The sequence below is a fragment of the Euprymna scolopes genome, chromosome 7 (genome assembly GCF_053919585.1).
Source record: "Euprymna scolopes isolate OS-2025 chromosome 7, ASM5391958v1, whole genome shotgun sequence".
NCBI lineage: Eukaryota > Metazoa > Mollusca > Cephalopoda > Sepiida > Sepiolidae > Euprymna > Euprymna scolopes.
In genome coordinates this window covers 129115596-129130473 of record NC_136488.1, presented here as the reverse complement: position 1 = coordinate 129130473, position 14878 = coordinate 129115596, and the positions used below count along the sequence as shown (strand labels likewise).

The window sequence follows — 14878 nt, the reverse complement described above, 5'->3', positions numbered from 1 at the left end:
TGATTAGCCAAAAGCGGTCCTTTCTCGTGTTGTTCCAGAAATCTCTCTCTCTCTCTCTCTCTCTCTCTCTCTCTCTCTCTCTCTCTCTCTCTCCCTCTGTCTTACTCTCTCTCCCCTTTCTCACTCTCTCTCTATATATATGTATATATATACTAGCATATTTTAAAATAAAAATATGATGAAAACCTTTAAAAAAAACCACAATTGTTGATGGCTACACTCTTTTAAATATACTAGCATATATATATATATATATATATATATATATATATATAGAGAGAGAGAGAGAGAGAGAGAGAGAGAGAGAGAGAAATAGAGAGCGGGCGTAAGAGAGAGAGAGAGTGAGAGCACTGTTGTAAATAAATTCAATTTAATTGGCTGAAAAATGCGAAGCTCGATGTTTGTTTGTAAAAATGGTGGACGTATGTTGTTTAAATAGACATTTGGACCGGTTATTTGCAGGCATCGCTTCCGTGGTCGAGTGGGAGAACTGCCGACTGTCAACACGGCGGTTTTAGGTTCAATCCTTGGCTTGGGAGAGGTGCTAGTCTAGCGGCACTGATGAGTTGTGATACAAAGAAACAGAACTGTATGTCGATGACTATATATATATATATATATATATATATATATATATATATATATATATCCGCTAATATATTATATATATATATATATATATATCCGCTAATATATTATATATATATATATATATATCCGCTAATATATATATATATATATCCTAGCATTTAGTACTTATTTAGATCTTGCGGGAACCGGTATGTCAACGTGATTATGCCGTACACAAATATTACGCAAGTATAAATCATGTAGAATATCTGTATGAATATGATTACACGTAATAGTTAACTAAAGATGATCATGTCATAAGAACCTAATGGAAAAACTAATAGGAAATTAACTAATATAAAATTAATTAAAATAGATGTTTAAAAGAATATAAATGCAATTCAACGACCAATTGTTTGACTGTGGAAATAATTATACAACCTCCCACATTTTAAAAATTCTATCACTAATTGCTCGCAAGGTTAACATGTTGGATGACATCGTCTTAGCGAATATGAAATTCTTATTTGTGAGACATCAGGTTGGGATATAACTGGTTGGATGACCACATCTCTTGTTCGAAACGAAGTAGGTTCATTCTATAGTCGGATTTCGCCGCGGTTTGCTTGATCTGTGTTTGTTAATACTTTCTTGTGTGTGGCTGGTTTGCTCATGTGGCAGACTATTCACCTCGCATGCAAGAGTCTTGTGTTTCGAATCCCGTCTTCGGATATGTCTAACTGATGAGCCCAAATGAGGGCGAAATTCGAATCTTGGACTTCCGGTTTGCTGGCTGCTATGGCTCTTGTAAGCTGCGACGTTGTTTGACTGTGGAAATATATATATATATATATATATATATATATATATATATATATATATTGAGGGTCAGCGTTATGAGTAAATAATCAATAAATTTACATAAAAAGTTGACCACATAACACCCTACGGGGTATGTGTCTAAAATAATACCCATTTTTTCAGTTCGAATTGATTAGAGGGGATTGCAAAGTTCATAGTTATAATAACTGAAACTTACATCTCTATATTGCAGATATTGATGGTGTGAGACTCTAATAAAGCAGCTTTTGTCATGGATGAGTGTCAGAAGCAGAATTGCGTCATTGAAATCCTCCACGCAGAAAAATTTAAACGAATCAACATTCACCGGCGCCTGTTGAAGTTAGGAGATAGCTTCATCGATTTCAGCGTGGCGACAGGGATGTGAGTGACAAAGCGAGCTCATAAGAGGTAAGCAAAGGTATATTAAGAATGGTGATTATGTAAAGAAATAAATTCTGGGACACAGAAGGTTACTCGTTTTCATGGCACTACTCAAGTCTTTATAGATTTTCAACTTTTTTTCCGTTAAAATGTAGTGGGCTTTACTTTTGGAACGACCCTCGTATAACAAAGCGCGATCTGAACGCCCATGCGCAGCCACCGTTTATCGCTGGCCTAATTACATTGAAAATGGTGGAAACTATGTAGTAAAAAAAATAATCATGGTGCACAAGACGTCACTTGTTTTAATGGTAGAACTTCCGTCTTCGCTGTCCTTCAACTTATTGAATAAAAGCAATAGGAGCCGTTACTTTTGGAACCATCCTCGTATTTTAAGTTATTTATTATCTAAACACAATAAAAAATAATAAAATTGTTCGATTATAGAAGAAGATTACCCGAACGCTACGTTTTCTATAACTACTCCATAAAGATGTAGGGGAGAGCGGCGTCGATTTAAGTAGATTAATCCATTTACTCTTTATGTACCGTAATCGTTACATATCAACATTCAGGACCCACGCGTTGTATGCAGACCGTCCCAAGGAAGTAAAAACAAAGATCAAATTTGACTCACTTTTTTTAGTCGCATGCAAGCGACTCTATAAGTCACTCCGTCGGTCGGTCTGTCCATAACACTTTTGTGCTTGGCCTTTTTGGTACAGATCAAAGGTCTGTTGTTAATAGATGCTGTTTTTAGCTTTTTAAGTTTTTATTGACCTTTTGGCCAAGATGAAAGTGTAGAGTATGTTCCGGCAGATACTGCAAGCAAAGACCATATGTGGGGGCAGCCCCACATATAAGCCATTGGTCAATGTAGGGGCAACCCTTCATACCAATTGTCACTATCCAGCTCCCCTACTCCCCGGGGAGTTGGTAGCCATTTCCCCTTCACTCCTCACATTAAAAATCGGCCTTCTGCCTAATTTGCTCGGTGGGGGAGCAAATAAATACCCTTTTCTTGGCTTTTTAGCCAAGATCAAAGTGTAGTATCTGTTCTTACTACATGGTACTTATGCTTGTAACTTTGTGATATAAAGTGGGGGGATCACTTTTCTGTATTAATTTAATGTAAAATGATCACCCACTTTACAAGCAGTCAGTTTCAAAGCCATTCAAGTCATTCTCCAGATTATTCAAGTTGTTTTTGAAGGATCCTTGTTATTTTTTAAGCATTCAAGTCATTCTTAAGGTTATTCAATTCATCCTTAAGTTCATTAAAGTCATTCTAAGTCATTTACTTTTTTATTTATTTAAGTCATTTCAGGCCATTTCTCGGTCATTTTTTTAATTTTTTTTTTTTTTTGTATTCAATTTTCACCCCAAACAAGGCACAGTGCCACTTTGAAGCAGGGGGCTAATATTAGGGAATTAATTAGCGGGGTCATTATGAAGGGAGAAGAGTAGAAAGATGTTTGTTAACATTACACTTGAACTTCTGCATATCATTGCAGTTGGGAAAGCAGAATCCCGGAAGGGAGTTCCAAAGACCCGCAGTTCTGGGGAAGAAACTATTGGAGTAAAAGGCTTTCTTGCACCTAGGGATCTCTACTGTAAAGGGATGAGACTTAGTAGCTTGTCGGGTTTGTCGGGGGTAGTTTCGTCGGGGAGGTACAAGTGTTTGCAGTTCGTCAGAGCATTCACCATTAAAGTATTTGTAGAACAGGCAGAGGGATGCAATATCTCGTTGATGGGACAGAGGTTGAAGCCTAGATGACAGTTCAGGACCTATCAGGTTGGCGACTCTCTTTTGAACCCTGTCCAGGAGCGAGAGACAAGCAGCAGATGCACCAGCCCAGATGTGACAACAGTACTCCATACATGGGCGAATGGTTGCCTTATAGAGGTATAGGATACTGGCAGGCGTAAGTAGTTTTCTAGCACGGTAGAGGGAGCCAACCTTCCTTGCAGCAGCCTTGGCAATGCTCTCAATGTATCTATTCCAGTTCCTATTCCCTGTAAACGTTAGGCCGAGGAGTCTAAAAGAAGTACTTTCAGGCAATGTGTTCTTGGCCATTGCTATTGGTGGTAGAGAAGGTTTCTTGTAGTTATTGAAGGAAACAAGCTTAGTCTTAGCAGCATTGAATGTGACCAACCATTTTTGTCCCCATTCCACTACGGATTGGAGGTCGTCCTCTAGTGTTCCTGCCATTTCCTTGGATTTGGTTTATCTTTAAAAAATTCATGTCAATCCTACATCCACGCATTCATTCATTACACGAGAGCACGCGACTAATGGCTATCAGTATTGTTTCAATGATACGAGATACATTTATATACGGGCACCTTTTAGAATAGCTGCTTGTCTCTTGTTCACCAGTCTTCTCGTACTCCAATGTGCTTAGCACGAGTCTGCCGTGTCGACAACGTGATAATGTCTTAGTCTGACCATCTTTAGTACACGTCTTTCCCTGCCGCCTTTGAAACACGCGTGTAACACATCTATCTCTTTCTCTCTAGAGACACCGTTTTTTTTTAATAATATTTTTCTTTCCTTCTTCCTCACTGTTACATCACCTCACACACTACATGTATACGTTGGTTGTTGTTGCTGCTGCTGCTGCTGCTGCTGCTGCTTGCTGGCATGCGTACGTCCGCGCTCCGTTACATTTATTCTCGCCTTGGTATGCCGGATGTTTAGCAAAGAGGAACCAATTAACATTTTATCATATCTTTAAAATTACGTCTCTGCTAACGATTGAACGTCGGCTTCACGGTTTATTAGGAAACAAACATAATATTATGCAAAATTGACAATAGTTATTTGTATGCGATAAATTGAACACACGTTGCTATTTTCACACCGATGTAAGTGTAAGTTGAGATTTCGAAATAATCGCTATCATATCTGCATGTATTCCAAATTGAAATTGACGATCAAATAGTCGACAACGGTTTATATTAGCCGTTCGCGCACTGTCAACTTTTTTTTCTTTGTAGAAATGATAACAAAACAGAATAGAGTAACGTATGGGGTTATATATATATATATATATATATATATATATATATATATATATATATATATATATATATATATATATATATATGTATATATATATATATGTATATGTATATGTGTGTGTGTGTGTATCTTAAGCAAACAATTCCAATGGCACAAGTGTAATTATATAACATTCATATCATACTTTATCAATTGCAGCGTATGCATTACACATGTCTCGTTGAATGGTATAGATTGACCAAACAACTGATCAAATACAATTTATTTTTTAATGTACAAAAGTTTTGACAGGAAACAGAGTACTTGAAATATCATGAGAGTAAAAACATAACCCTTGTGTGTGTATATATATATATATATATATATATATATATATATATATATATATATATATATATATATCAGGTCATGTCATATGCTACTGGTACCATGTAACCCAGTACTACCTGCCTCATGGTCGGGTCACCGGCGACTACACTGGTTCCCCCACCAGACTTGTTTGGTGAGGAGGGCGGCTAGTCTCCCTGAAGGATTAAAAACAAGACCTTCCAAAGGGCGAATGGACTCTTTTTCTGGGTCAACGGCCAACTAGCGCCGCGTATATTTGTGTGTGTGTGTATATGTGTATTGGGGTGGAGAGAGCTCCCGTAAGCCGTGGTGAAGGCAACCTTTCTAGGAGAAGCAAATCTCTGATTTAAAAAACAATAAAGTGGGAGACCAGTACCCGCATTAAGCTGGTCTGCAGTTTAATTTGTTGCTGGCTATCTTGCTTTTGCTTGTTGCTGGATCTCAACATTTTAAACCGAGAGAGAGCCTTAACTGTCGTACAAAGCTAAGACTGTGTAACATAATCTTTGTATAGATACTCCCTCAGGCATTTGGGCTCATGGATTTTAAATGTCTGAGGGAGTGGCACTCGTCTGACAAGACGTTGCAATCATCATATATATATATATATATATATGCGTGTGTGTGTGTGTAAATGTATATATATATGCGTGTGTATATATGCATATATATGTATGTATGGGTATATATATATATATATATATATATATATATATATATATATATATGAGTGTGTGTATGTGTGTGTGAATAAGATCAATACATTATTTACATCAGAATTCCAACACTTCTTGGAACTGAGAAAAAACGTACTCGGCTTATTTATTAAAACTTACATAATATTGGCTCTGTTATATTAAAATGCCTAACCACTGAGCTGTTAATAATAACTGCATTTTTGGAATACTTATATGCCGGTATTTTAATTATATCTCTATTTACTATAGTTTTTTTTTTCTATTTCAATCAATAAAGTAAATAAATATAGTAAGAGAGAGAGAGAGAGATAGAGAGAGAGAGAGAGGGAAACAGCAAGACTTCGTTTTGCTTGGAGACACATAAACAGATGTTGACGAGAGAGTCCTACGTAGACGGCCAATTATAGGTTACATTTGTTTTTTATTTAAAACCGACGGTATCGATATTGTTCTAATCTTCTAAGAGATACATGCACAGATGTGTGTATACGTTTGTGTGTGTATGTTTGTAAGTGTAGAGAGAGAAACACACAGAGAAAAAGCCGAGAGGGAGAAAAGGTTTTTCCTACGACCATGCTTACAGATTTGGCTTACAAGAGCGTATTGAGAAGGGTGTGATGGGGTCTTTTATCGTAAGTGGGGAAGGGGCCTGAATCACGAGGCACGAATTGGCATGCTTTGTGCGCGATGCTGTGATCACGCGCCGTTCGTAGTTCATCATGCGGTGCCGGTGAACTCGCTGACTCGGCATTTGCCGCTTGCCTGGGCCGCAGCGGAAACCCGCAAAGATGGACGTGGGACGGCGCGGATCAGGAATGGAGACTGCAACGGGTCGATCGACGATAGGGTAATCGATCCGGATGGGAGGAACCAATCAAGCGTGAAGTTGATAGCAGAAACCCGAAAGCGTATTAAACAAACATTCTCGTGCAAAAAAATCGACCCGTTTCTGATTTAAATCCTGTGTGTTATTACGAGTGAACAATATATATATGTACATATATATATATATATATATATATATATATATATATATATATATATATATATATATATATATATATATAGTGGAAATGATAATTAATAAAAACTGAAGAAAGTGCTCAATACTGTTGTAGAGCAAAAAGTAAAAGTCTGAGGAAGCTACAGACGACCAAAAAAAAAAAAAACCCGGCCGGGTAGCTGAAACAATAATGTAACTTAACAGAAAGATACGGTAATAAAAAATAAAACGTATATATATATATATATATATAAGTTGGAAAAGCATTTCATCCAAATCATGAAAATTGTTAAACAAAATGTTTTACTATAAGTTTTAAAAATAAAGTTACAAGATTCAATTTCAAATGTATTTATCTTCAAAGTGCACTTTTATAAATTTTACAAAGTAAGATATAAAAATTTAATTTAAATTGAATTACATTTTATTCAATTTCAATCAAAAAATTACCTTGGATTTATTTTATGTAATGTACATTCTGTTGCACTTTAAAAAAAAAGAAATAATTGAAAATTTTATATCTATATCATTAATTGCTAAAAAAAATAATGTTCTTTAAGTTGCAACAAAATGTACATTACAGAAAATAAATCCAAGGTAATTTTTTGATTCAATTTAGTCATTTTGTCATTAGTACTAGCAATGGAAAACTAAGTTTACAAAAATAAATTAATCAATAAAAACTCGTATTCAACCTAAAAAAATAGACACACATTTTTCTATAATTTATACTGATTCCAAAAAATGAAAAATTCCAATTTTCCTGATTTTCAATTCAGTTCTTATTTTGAGGTCCTTAGATGACAAAAAGTTTTCTGCTCTACTGCTTTTTTTTCTTTTGGACTGCTAGACTTTGGAATTCCCTCCCTGTTTCCTGCTTCTCTGACTGTACTTCCCCGCAGAAGTTTAAATGTAATGTGAGCAGACATCTCGTTGCTCAACTTCCATATTAAACACGTTCCTAAATAGTAACTCCTTACGTTCTGGGTCAAAGAGAGAGAGAGAGAGAGAGAGAGAGAGAGGGGGGAGGGAGAGAGATAAAACCTCAAAACAAAACCATTTTAGCAGTAAACACTATTCCATTAACATATTTTTTATCACCTGTAGTAATGACGTCCGGCTGTCCAAGCGTGTGCCAATACAAAAGGCTTACATTCGCGCATATCCATAAGTTGATTGTGATTATCACCGTCCAGTGAGTGCGCCGTTGTGTTTGGGTCTTTAGAGACCGGGTATATCGTCGAAGGCTGACAGGATGATGGAGTGCACATTATTATACTTCAAGACGCTTACGTGGCCGGGCAACTGCTGTGAATGACTGGCTTTTATGCATCGCTCCAATCAGTTAGATTGTGCAAATATACGAGGTGTCATTCTTCTTTCGCGTGGACGGAACAGATTTAAAATTGCGAAACGCTAATCTCCCCAGTCTCAAGTAGATGTATTTCGAAGTCTGTTTAAAATGGGTATGTATTAATTTATCAGAGAAGGAATGAACAATCAAGTAAAATGATGAAGTATGCTTCCTGGAGAAGATGCAGTATATTCTAATATTGCTTAGACGAAGATAAAACAAACGTTCATTTATATATGTACGACTAAAAACACTTCACGTTGCTTGCTTGTCACCGTGAACATTTCACCTGTAGTTAGATACTGAGTGATATATAAGTATTGCTCGGACCAAAATGGAAACAAAAACCTTCACCCTATATACATATATATGTACATATGTACATACATACATATACATATATACATATGTATATACATATATACATATATATATATATGAATATATGCATATGTATATATATATGCATATATTTATATATATAATGATTGCAATGTCTTGTCAGACGAGTGCCACTCCCTCAGACAATTAAAGTCCATGAGTCCAAAAATGACTCCCATCGCCACAGGACCATTTTTATAGACAAATGCCTGAGAGAGTATCTATACACAGATGATGTTACAGAGTCTTAGCTTTGTTCGACAGCTAAGTCTCTCTCTCTCGGTTCAAAATGTTGAGATCCAGCAACAAGCAAGAGATAGATAACCAGCAACAAGTTAAACTGCAGACCATTTTAATGCGGGTACTGGTCTCCCGCTTTATGGTTTTTTAAATCAAAGATTTGCTTCTCCTAGAAAGGTTGCCTTCACCAGGGCTTACGAGAGCCCTCTCCACCCCAGCACACACATACATACACACAAACACACAAGGTGCTAGTTGGCCGTTGACCCGATATATTTATACATACATATGTATAGTAATCGATGAAGAAAGAAAGATGTCTATATAAGCTTCTTTACAATATGTTGAGCTTCTTTACAATATGTTGAGCTTCTTTACAATATGTTGAGCTCGATAAGAATCTTTTTAAAGAATTGATCTTATATTTTTCTTTTAACTCACCCATTTATATTTATTACATGCGTATATACATACACAGATATGTATATATAGTTATGTATATTTTTATGTATATATGCATATATATACATATATATATATATATATATACATATGTACATACAAATATATACATATATACATATGTATATATACACCCCACACGTACATATATATACGTATATATATGCATATATATACACACACACACACACACACACACACACACACATATATATATATATATATATATATATATATATATATATATATATATATCGTGAGGAAGAGTGTTTCTGTAGTAATGCACTAAATTATAGATTTAAACATTAAGGAAGCTATTTTTTTCAACAAGCGAACACCATATTAAATTATAACCATGGGCGCTATTTGTTAAATACTTTTCGACAGAAAGCATCATAAGTTCAATGTAAAATTAGGTCTCAACCTGACAGTGAAACCTACAAAAATGATATAAAAATTTGTAAACGAGTAAATGTAGTTGAAGGAATGTGTACTGCGAACCTCGTGACATAATTCAAATTCATGAAAGGCCTTTTTTTTCATTGAGTACCAGCTGTCCTCGCATAAGATGCAAATGTATAAACCACGAAAACAAAAACTGAATATGCCGATCCTTGCCAAGTTTGCTCCTGCTTTTAAATGATTTTAAAATATTCCTTTCAGTTTAAGGAAGACGCTACAATATACATATATATATATATATATATATATATATATATATATATATATATATATATATATATATATATATATATGTAAAAGTGAGGTTTTATACTAATGGATACGAACTCTTGCCTGCATTTAAGCGCGAAGGTTTTTGTTTATTATTGCGGAGAGGAAATAGGAGTTATTAAGTCGTTTCCTAGAGTAATGTTATTAGTGAAGCTGATGCCATGGCTTTTTTACACAAGATTCATTACCACATAGCACACCACTTCAGCTATATATATATATATATATATATATATATATATATATATATATATATTATATATATATATATTTATATATATATATGTATATATATATGTATGTATATATATACATATATATATACATATATATATGTGTGTGTGTGTGTGTGTGTGTGTGTGTGTGTGTGTGTGTGTGCTTACTTCATATAATCACATAAAGATGCGCAGATATAATTTCATGCGTAAATTTTCAGTATTTACTTAACAGTGCTCAATGCATAGGTAGACTTAGGTAGTAAGTTATGAAAATATGTATGGCAATTGAACAACATAGAATATTCCGCGTTCCATTCTCATAAAATTATACCTGACGAATTCACACGGGAATGAATCGGGGAATATATGTAGCTTAATCGCCATATGTATTTTCATGACTTACTAACTAAAAGCCAGAAAAATTCTCACGAGAAAGAAACACGGAATATTCTGCATATCTAAATTGCTATATATGTTTTCATAACTTTATATATATATATATATATATATATATATATATATATATATATATATATATATATATATGCAGGCTCCTTCAGTGTTTGACAGACTATTGATACACACCTGAGTCGACATGGTAAATCCCAGTGGCAAGTAAAGTATATGTACAGGACGACTGGAAACAAATGCCGAGATAAGCGGAGAGCACATACAGCGCCTAGAATTCACAAATGTCACCCATCTGATAATAATCAAACTCAATGTTGTTTAACTTCGGTGATCTGACGAGAACTGGTGTGTCAATGCCGTATATATATACATATAAACAGATAGATAGATAGATAGTTAGATAGATAGATAGATAGATAGATAGATAGAGAGAGAGAGAGAGTCTTAGAAGAGTTTTAACCTTTAAAACTATTTAAAAAAAAACAACTTTTTTATATCTTTTATCATTCGTTATAAAACTATTTAGTCAATAAATCATTTAATAACCTGCAATCAATACATCACTTTGCTCTCTCGAATTAACTCTAGTTCTAACGTTAATTAATTAATTAATTTAAATATATATATATATATATATACATATATATATATATATATATATATATATATATAATCCCCCCTCTTTGAGTTGAGCAATTTGTAAATATATTTTGACACGACGTGTATTTAAGCGATTACTGTTTAACACGACTGTGTATTTAAGCCCACTGTTTGTTTGTAAACAAAACCGACAGTTTGAGCACTGTGTGGCGGGAAAATGCTAATTTAATAGGCGTTTGGGCAGAAATATGTATGAACATTGATTCTTGGTCCGATGGTTAGAGCTGCCGACTGTCAATACGATGGTTGTATGTTCGATCCACGGCTGGGAAAAAGTTGTATTCTAGCCGCACTGATGAGTTATGATGCAACTAAACAGCACAGTATGTGGATGACTATATATATATATATATATATATATATATATATATGTGTGTGTGTGTGTGTGTGTGTGTGTGTATTATTTCTAGTCCACGTTCCCAAACAAAAGATGTATGTATGTCACTTTTGTAGTGATTTATTGTCAATAAAGCATCTTACACTTGTTTCATTGAATGGTAGAAATTCGCCAAAATATCTTCCAATACGAGGGGCGTGCAATAAGTAATGCCCCTGACCCACTTGCACTTGTCTGATCTTGCTGAAACTTTGCACGTGCAATGATTTATATCTCTACGGGTTATGTGGAAAATTACAGTTCTGAACTAATTGTGATTTCTGTTTTTCAGGTGTTGAACTGAGTCAGGTGTGAAATGGAGCCTGTTGAATGTCGAGCAGTGATCCGGTTTTTGTATTTGAAAGAACGCACACCACATAATACTTTTGATGAAATGAAAGAAACTTATGGTGATAATGCCCCATCATATGACCTTGTAAAATGCTGGCATCGTGAATTGAAACATGACCGGAAGTCCGTGGAAACAGCACCCAGCTTGGTCCCCCCCCTTTCTGCCATTGATGAGGCATCTGTCCGTCAAGTTGAGGGCGCCATTTTGGAAGATCGGCGCATTACTATTCGCCAAATAGCCCAAGATTAGTACAGGGTCTGTGGAAACTATCATTTATGACCATTTGCATATGCATAAGGTGCCTGCCAGATGGATTCCCAGGTTGCTCACACCATTCCAGAAGCGAGAACGCGTCGACTTCTCGAGGATGAATTTGGAAATGTGCCAAGAAGATGAGTCAAAGTTTTTCAAAAGACTGATTACACAGGATGAAACCTGGGTCAATCACTATGATCCAGCGACCAAAGCCCAGTCAATGCAGTGGAAGCACTTGGACTCATCACGACCAAAGAAGGCAAGGGTGCAGCCATCCGCTGGCAAGGTCATGCTCACAGTATTCTGGGACCAGGACGGAGCAGTTATGACAGATTTCCTGGCAAAGGGTACCACAATTACAGGAGCCTGTTATGCTTCACTTTTGAGGAAATTAAGGGAAGCTATCAAAATCAAGAGGCGGGGCAAGATCAGCAAAGATAACCTCCTCCGGCAGAACAACGTTCCGGTCCCCAACTCGCATATCGCCAGATCAGAAGCACGGGCGTGTGGTTATGAAATTCTTCCCCATCCTCCCTACTCTCTTGACCTTGCACCCTCTGACTTTCACCTCTTTCCAGACATGAAGTTGTTTTTGAAAGGAAAGCGTTTCCCAGATGATGCAGCCTTGATTTCTGAAGTCATGTCGTGGTTGCAGGACCAACCTGAGGTGTTCTACAAAAACGGTCTCCAGAGCTGCATCAAACGATGGAAGAAATGCATAATTCTGGTTGGTTCCTACGCAGAGAAAGACTAATAACTGTGCCAAGTTTCGTTGCTCTACTGCAATGGGAAGTGGGACAGCAGCATTACTTAATGCACGCTCTCGTACAGTCGGAATTCTTTTTTTCTTAGAATCAAAAACGATAAATTTTGGTAAAAGGTAATAGAAATCTTTAAAAGTCATAAGAGTAATAATAAAATATCCTATTAGAAAACACTAGTTGGAATTCAAATACCACGAAAAAGCGCTACTATTTATAGCGCCATATTTAATTCTTTTCATTTTTCGCCATACTTCTGAAGTTCCCTATTTACGTTCAAAATGAAGGCAAAAACAAAAAGTTATTCATAAAATATAAGAGCTGTCGTTTTCTAACAAATTTTCAATAAAAGCATATATTATATTAGATTAAATTTTCCCGTCACAAGGTTTCATAACTAAACGATTCCAGAACTAAATTTGCTAGGAAATAACCATCATCATCATCATCATCATCATCATCATCATCATCATCATCATGCAGTCATGGGGCCTCAGTGCTTTATCCCTCCGTGTTGGCGTAGTCTCACTCCATCGCCACAGGACATTCCACCTTGGCTCCAAACTTGCTTGTGCAGTTTAGGTGCAGGTATCTGTTGAGCATCTCTCTGAACTTCTAATGCTCATGTCCAATGGAGGGAATCCGCGACGACTAGCAGCAGAGGAGGCCGCAGAAAATAACCAGTTGCGGGTAGTATATATGAATGCATCTGCTCAAAAGTGCAAAGGTGTTTTACACGAGGCAGTGAAATTTAAATAACTACTGTATTTTCGTTAGTTGAAGATTTGACAACTATTGCTTATTTTGAGTTCAACTTGGTCTGACAATTTATTATGAAAAAAGAAAAAAAAAACGTTTGCAAATATCAAATAATACGATCATAAATAATAATAATAATAATACATTTGATAATGGAATAATTTTATGAACTGGATCTGTCAATTGGCTACCTCGTTCGGCGATTTAATCCTATTAGATTATTCGTGGGAGAGATATGTAAACTCCCATGTCTACAGCGATGGGCCAGACGCAAACTGTTTGGGGGATAACATTCAACGCGTTATTAACGAAATACAAGCTAATTTAAAGCGTAGAGTTGTGAAAATTGAACCTTAGAATACGCAATACGCACAACCTGGCGTGCTATATGTCCGAAATTGTATTTAAATTATAAACCCAAAAAAATAATCTTTAGAACAAATCTCGTATTTGTCCATAAAAATATGTTTCTGTGATTTATTTCAATTAAAATTCTCCGCCTCTAAAAAAAACAAAAAAAAAAAAAACTTTTATATGCAGATGTCGAGAAACCCAGCACCGATGTATATTTCACCTCAAAAGATGTAGTACCCGTCAGCATCGGATTTCCTGATATTTTTCACATAATCAACATTTTTAATCACGTTCAGGAAAAACCAACATCAACAGTAGTTATCATTCCGCTTAAGAAATTTAAATCTATTATTTTTTTTTTAACATTATTTTAGAATATTTTTAATGAAATTTAACGCAGATTTACTTTATGTGTGTGATTTTATTATTTTATTATTAGTGATTTTACATAGGTTTTATATCAAAATACATGGTGACGACAATAACAAAGCTGTTGTTTCGGTCAAATAATGACCATCATCAGGTTACCTAAACTTTCAATTTTATGAAAAAACGACCTCTACTATTATATAAAATTCACTTCGTATATATGTGAGGGTTCCCTCTCTCTTATAGGTTCCGAAACGGCTGAGCCTATCTTTTGCATGTTCCGTCTGCCTGCTTCCCACCTGACTACAACTTGGATGTCTTCAAGT

At 35.5% G+C, this 14878-nt stretch overlaps 1 protein-coding gene and 1 pseudogene across 1 annotated transcript in view; both read left to right on the top strand.

The window, feature by feature from the left end:
• The window catches only part of LOC145279939 (uncharacterized), a 524321-nt gene that overhangs the window by 135580 nt on the left and 373863 nt on the right, over positions 1 to 14878 (top strand). The window lies entirely within an intron of this gene.
• Positions 2807 to 2943, top strand: LOC145280503 (U2 spliceosomal RNA; annotated as a pseudogene).